General features: G+C 33.0%; 1 non-coding gene across 1 annotated transcript; it reads left to right on the top strand.

Annotated features, from left to right (window-relative positions):
- Positions 1-282: 282 nt before the first annotated feature.
- Positions 283-389, top strand: LOC128040050 (small nucleolar RNA R71). Its single transcript, XR_008194710.1, has one exon. It is a non-coding gene; the product is annotated as a small nucleolar RNA R71 (small nucleolar RNA).
- The last annotated feature ends 5,835 nt before the right edge of the window (positions 390-6,224 follow it).

Genomic DNA, 6,224 nt, shown 5'->3' with positions numbered 1-6,224 from the left:
TTAGTAATATTAGCAGTTGACTATTTTAACATAGAGAAAATAGATAATACCTGAGCTGATAATGAAGTGAGGGAGTCAACTTCATAAACTCCGGCCACACGTCTTCCTGAAGCTATTCGATTTGTTGGCCATTGATAGTTATTGCTCATGATCTTCTCAATGATCTCATAAGCCTCATTATAAAACTTAGACAAAATTACACCATTCGTGGAAGCATCTACCATCAATCTTGTATCTGCATTGGGACCATTATAGAATGTCTCCAATTGGATACAATGAGGAATCCCATGATGTGGGCACTTACGAAATAACTCCTTGAATCGCTCCCAAGCCTTATACAAATACTCGTCATCCAATTGTTGGAAAGTTGTGATCTCGTTCCTTACCTTAGCATTTTTTCTAGGTGGGAAATATTTAACCAAAAATCTCTCTGCTAATTCTTGTCATGTCGATATGGAATTGGTCACAATGAATTGAGTCATGCTCGTGCTCGATCTCGCAATGAGTACGGAAACAACTTCAACCTCAATGCGTCTTCAGTCGCACCGGCTATCTTGAATGAATCACTCACCTCCATAAACAATTGAAGGTGGAGATGTGGATCTTCCGTGGGCATACCACGAAATTGGCCCACCGTTTGTAGCATTTGAAACATCACTGGTTTCAATTCAAACTGGGTTGCCTCAATATCTGGCCTTCTAATTATTGGGTTTAACTCACTGAAAAGTGGCACAGCATTGTATGATGCATCGATCCCTATCATCGATAATGAGAATGGGATTTCATACTGATCGAATTCATTACCTTGATCTTGATTCTGATTTCCAAGGTCCATCTCGACTTATCTTTGACTTGTTCATTCACGTCTTCTTTGTCTGAAAGTTTGCTTAATTTTAGGGTCTACAGGGAGTAAATCAATAATTCAATCTATGCTCATAAACACCTAAAAAGAAAATCACAAAAATTAAAAAAATAAGTTAGTAATGTTAGAAATAAATCAAATTGAAAATAAATAATTTCACGAAAACAAATGACTATGGCAACAGTTGACAATCCCCGGCAACGACACCAAAAAGTTGTAACGCTAGGGTTTGTGTAAGTGTACATAGTCGTTATCAAGTAATAAGTAAATATTGAGTTATCGTCTCCACATGGATTGTATTTGTGTCGAGTCACTTAATTTGTAAAATTATATTAACAATTTGGTAAAAAAACACAATATAGTTGAGAAGTGGTGATTAAAATATATCAAACTAAATGTAATAATCCCTAATTCAAATTATCCTAAATATGCAAACTATATGAATGAAATAGATTTTAGTAAAATTAAACATAATTTGCAACTATTATAACATTAATAAACTAGGACAATTACTTTAATTAAACTCAATTTATTATCAACATGCTTAATTCCATGGCAACTCGATCTTTCATGAGTTTGGAAATCACATTAGGTCCTTTCAGAATCCTTTACTTAGTAAATTTGCATTTTACTGATCCTTATTTACTAATGGTTTTTTAGCATTCATGTGAGGTAACAGGGACATGTTAGGTTTGAAACAATTTAATCACACAAATTTAAAAACTATGCAGATAACAGAGCTTGGTTAGAGTTGTTATGCAACCTACAATTCAATCAGGTTAGGATCTAAATTCAGCATGCACATTTCAATTATGCGTCCATTAGCCGTCGTCTGGTTAGGATCGCTCAGCTAATTCAAGTGCATTTCAATCCCGTATGAATGAAATACATACTTGATTTTAATTGAAAACATGATCAATTGAGGCACAAACATTATAAGCATGAATCAAAAAAAGATTATTTAATCAAATAATCGTCCTAGCTTAAATAAAATTAAGCTACCATAGTTGTAAACAAGAACAAAGAACACATACCAACCCTCTTTAAATTAAATTTAAAGAAAAGAAAGATTAAACCCAATTCAGAGTGGCTATCACCCAAGACTCTGACTGACGAGGCTCCTTCGCTTTTTTGCGTTGCTCCTTTGCTGATGGCTCTCCAAGGTGGCCGACCAAGGGTTTTTTAAGAGGATTAATTGCTAAAATCCTTATGCAAGGATGATGAAAGGGAAATATAGCTAAAATAGTTGAGAGAATGATGAATGAGTGAGAGATGATTGGATGAGGGATGATTGAAAAGGTGAGAAATGAGCTCTTATTTATAGGTGAGGCAAGGGAGCTAGTTTGCTAAAAATAGGAGTGTCCATCCTTTGAAACTTCCTCCAAGAGTGGCCGCCATGAATTGAGGAAAGGTGGCTGATTTTTCCTTGATTTTAGTCAATTTGAGTGCCACAACAACTCGTGACTAAGGCTCGATCATCAAGCAAATCTTCGGGAAAATCTCTAATTTCTTTAACTCTTCAAGGACTTTGTATAATTAAACCAAAAATGGTTTATGACATCCATGTGTAGCCGATAATTTTGTTGACTTGGTCCCCAATTTGGACGGTTTTGTAATTAGAAGAAAATTCTCAGACCTGTCCAAAAGTTGTAGATAGTTTAGAGGACCAAATAATATAATTTAACCATTTTAAGTAATCAATTTACTTAATTAATTAAAACCCAATTTATTAATGAAATACTACAAATGAATTATTAAATATAACTTTATATTTTATTATTTAATTTAATCATGCATGGCCCACTTTATAGCTTAAAAATATTATATGCTCAAATTAACATAAAATAAGCCATTTTATGCATGAAAACTATATAATAAAGTATAAAATAACATTTTAATAATTTCTATGTTCTAATTTCATATTTTCAGATATTTCATTAATTTATTAAACAAATACTTGGTTTTAACAACAAATTTAAGTAAAAAGGTAATGAACTATATAGGAAAAATCCTATATATTTTTCAGTTTACAAGAGGTCACACGGCCGTGTGGTCAGGCCGTGTAACTCACACGACTGAGACACACGCCCGTGTCTCAGGTTTTGTAACATTTGAAATAGGGACACATGGCGTGTCCCAGCCCGTGTCCGTATTCGTGTAACTCTCTGACTTGGACCACACGATCAAGCCACACGCTCGTGTGCCAAGCTATGTAACCTTCGAAATGGACTCACATGCCTGGGTGTCAAGCCGTGTGTTTGGCCGTGTATCACTTGAAAGGAAACCATTAAAACCTAAAAGGGACACATAACTGTGTCGCATGGCTATGTGTCACACACGCCTGAGTCACACGCCCGTGTCTTAGGTCGTGTGGACATGAAATTGGCCAAATTCAAGCCATTTCCATCTCCAACTCAAATATGTACCTACAAGCCTTTTGTTACCACATTCAAGACCTCAAAACATACCAATTCATGTATGAAATAATCAATTCAATAGACCAAAAATTCATCCAACCAATATGCCCACAAGGCACCTCAAGTTTTATGCAACCAAAAATCATCTAAACATGTTAAAAACCTATCACAATCAAGCATCATAACTAATTATATACTAAGCTAATACACACCACATATCTAAAGTATTCAAGCATCAACACTTTGCACCAAAAAGATTTGTACATTATCTACATTTAGGTGGTCCAAAAGGTTTACCTAGTTATACACACAAGTTCTAACGTTATTGACTTTACCAAACTTGTTTATTCCACAAAAAAGATTCATTATCAAACATAAAACATCAAAAATCACTCAAGGAAAATCATGGCATAACCCTCAGTCTATATCAGTTTTACAAATTGGTCCCTGAGCTAGCTACATTAAGCTACAACGACTTCAAAAACATAAAAATCATTAAAAACAGGACAAAACTACTTACATGGAAGAAATGAGATGTGACCGAATGGTCAAAGCTAAAAAATGGTGTTTTTTTCTTGTACTTTCAGTGGTTATTTCCAATGAAGAAGGTGATATCTTCTTTTACATTATTTTTACTTCATTTAATTATTAATTTACAAAATTAACATTAGTAATTAACCTTTAAAATACTTAATAAGTTGTCCATATTTGTCCACTCAAAATAAAAATGGTTTATTTACCACATAAATCCCTCAACCAAATAATTCCATAGCCATTTGGCACCTTTAATTATAGTGTAACAGCCCGAATTTTGGTTTAGTCGAAATAATGGTTTCGGGACCACAAATTCGACGAGAAAAAAAATGTATTTTCATCATATTTTTATGGTATACGATTTCACAAAATGATTTCATGAAAATTTTGTTCGAAAATTTTGACGTTCGGGCACTCAATTTAGTCAAAAGGACTAAATTGTAAAAGTGAAAAAGTTTAGTTCTACATGTTAGAAGTGTCCAATTGTTATGAAATTTTAAATTGGATGTCCTTAAATGGAAATTAGACCATTGGTTAACTTGTTGGACAAAAATGGACAAGAGAAGTGAAATAGAAAATTTTTAAGTTGAGGGCATTTTGGTTATTTAGTAATTAAATGAATTAAAAAGGCCAAAATAGCCAAAAATTTGTCCATCTTCTCCATGGTGAACGAAATCAGCAAGGGGGAAGCCATATTTAGGGTTTTGAAGCTTCCAAGCACCATAGTAAGTGATTCCAAGCCACTTTTTTAATGTTCTTTACATTTTTAGAGTCCCGGTAACTTGATTTAGCTTATTCTAACAATAATTTAATCTAGGGTTCATATTTGGAAAAATACCCATAGGTGAAATATGTTTATTTTGATGTTTTATGGTAGAGTATGAAGCTTGAAATTATGTTAAATAACTTTTGCTAGCTGATTTTAAGTGAAAACGAGTAAATTGACATAATCGGTAAAAATACCTAATATTCATAACTAAGTGTTAGAGTGAGGATTTGATGTTGCAATAGAAGGGAAAAATGTTCAGCATGTCATAAAACATAAGAAAAAGGAATAAAGTTTAATTTCCGAGCCTAGGGGCAAAATCATAATTTTGTGAAACTTTAGCGGCAAAAATGTAATTTTGCCAAAATGTGATTTTTGGACTGGATTGAATAATGTGAGTGTTAAATAAGTTAAAGTGTTATTATAAGTCAAGAAAGACAAGGAATTGAATTTGATTAGTGTGAAAGGAAAAAATGAGAAAAAGTGAGAAATTTCTCGATTAAACATTTGGAATAAAAAGGGATACGAATGAAGTGACAGAAATGATCACATGTGTGGCATGGACTATGTGTAGGCCACTATGTGAAAGTGGAAGTGATGGTCACGTGTGTAGTACTATGTGCAGGCTACTACGTGTACCAAAGTGATAGGTCGCATGTGTAGTACTATGTGCAGGCTACTATGCGTACTGGATAGCTTTGATCACTAGTGTAGTACTATGTGCAGGCTACTACGTGTATCGGATAGTGATGGTCACATGTGTAGTACTATGTGTAGGCTACTATGTGAACCGGTATCATTAATTATAAGGTGGTTGCTATCTGCTAAATCCACCGTTTATCTGTTATTATTTCGAAATGTTCATCGAGAAATTGACTAAGTGAAAATACATGAGATCATGTCACGATTAATAGTGATTGAATGATGAATATATGTGTGGAATTGAATTGAATAATGATTGAAAGTGAAAAAGTGAAATTATGAAAAAGTAAAATTAGCAACAAAACAGTTTTGGACAGTAACAATAGTGTGAATTTGAAAAATCACAAAAAATGGTGGAAATTTAATTAGAGAGTGAATAAGATATGAAATGAAATCTTAATGAGTCTATTTTTACATAAAAGAAATAGAGCAAGCAAAAGAGTTATATATTTTGAGATATTTGAATTTAGTGAGGCAGGGTCAGATTGATTTCGGAATCCCCTGTTCTGAATTTGGAAAATAATTAAAAATTGTAAAAAAATAATTATGAGTTATAATTTATATGTTTAGAATCCTAAATAAGCCTATTTCAAAAGAAATAAATAGAAATATCATCTGAATTTTGTACAATGAGATAATTCATTTTTAGTGAAGAGAGGTCAGAGATGTTGAGCAGTGAAACAGGGGTGACATTAAACAATAAACTGTACTAATTGGCTAAGCCAAAAATTCTGAAAATTTTATGGTAAGAAGATATGTGAGTCTAGTTTTGGTAAAAATTAACAAAACTATATTTTGAGCTCTGTAGCTCTAGATAAAAATAATTTAGTGACTATAACCCGACTAGACAACTTTGAATTTAAATATAAGTGAATAGTGAAATTATGTATAATGATATTTAAGCATGTTATATACATAAAGGATGTGGGATGGAGAGGAGGAG

Source organism: Gossypium raimondii, chromosome 3 (genome assembly GCF_025698545.1).
Source record: "Gossypium raimondii isolate GPD5lz chromosome 3, ASM2569854v1, whole genome shotgun sequence".
Classification (NCBI taxonomy): Eukaryota; Viridiplantae; Streptophyta; class Magnoliopsida; order Malvales; family Malvaceae; genus Gossypium; species Gossypium raimondii.
Note: the sequence above shows the minus strand (reverse complement) of the source record. Positions and strands in the feature narration are given on the sequence as shown.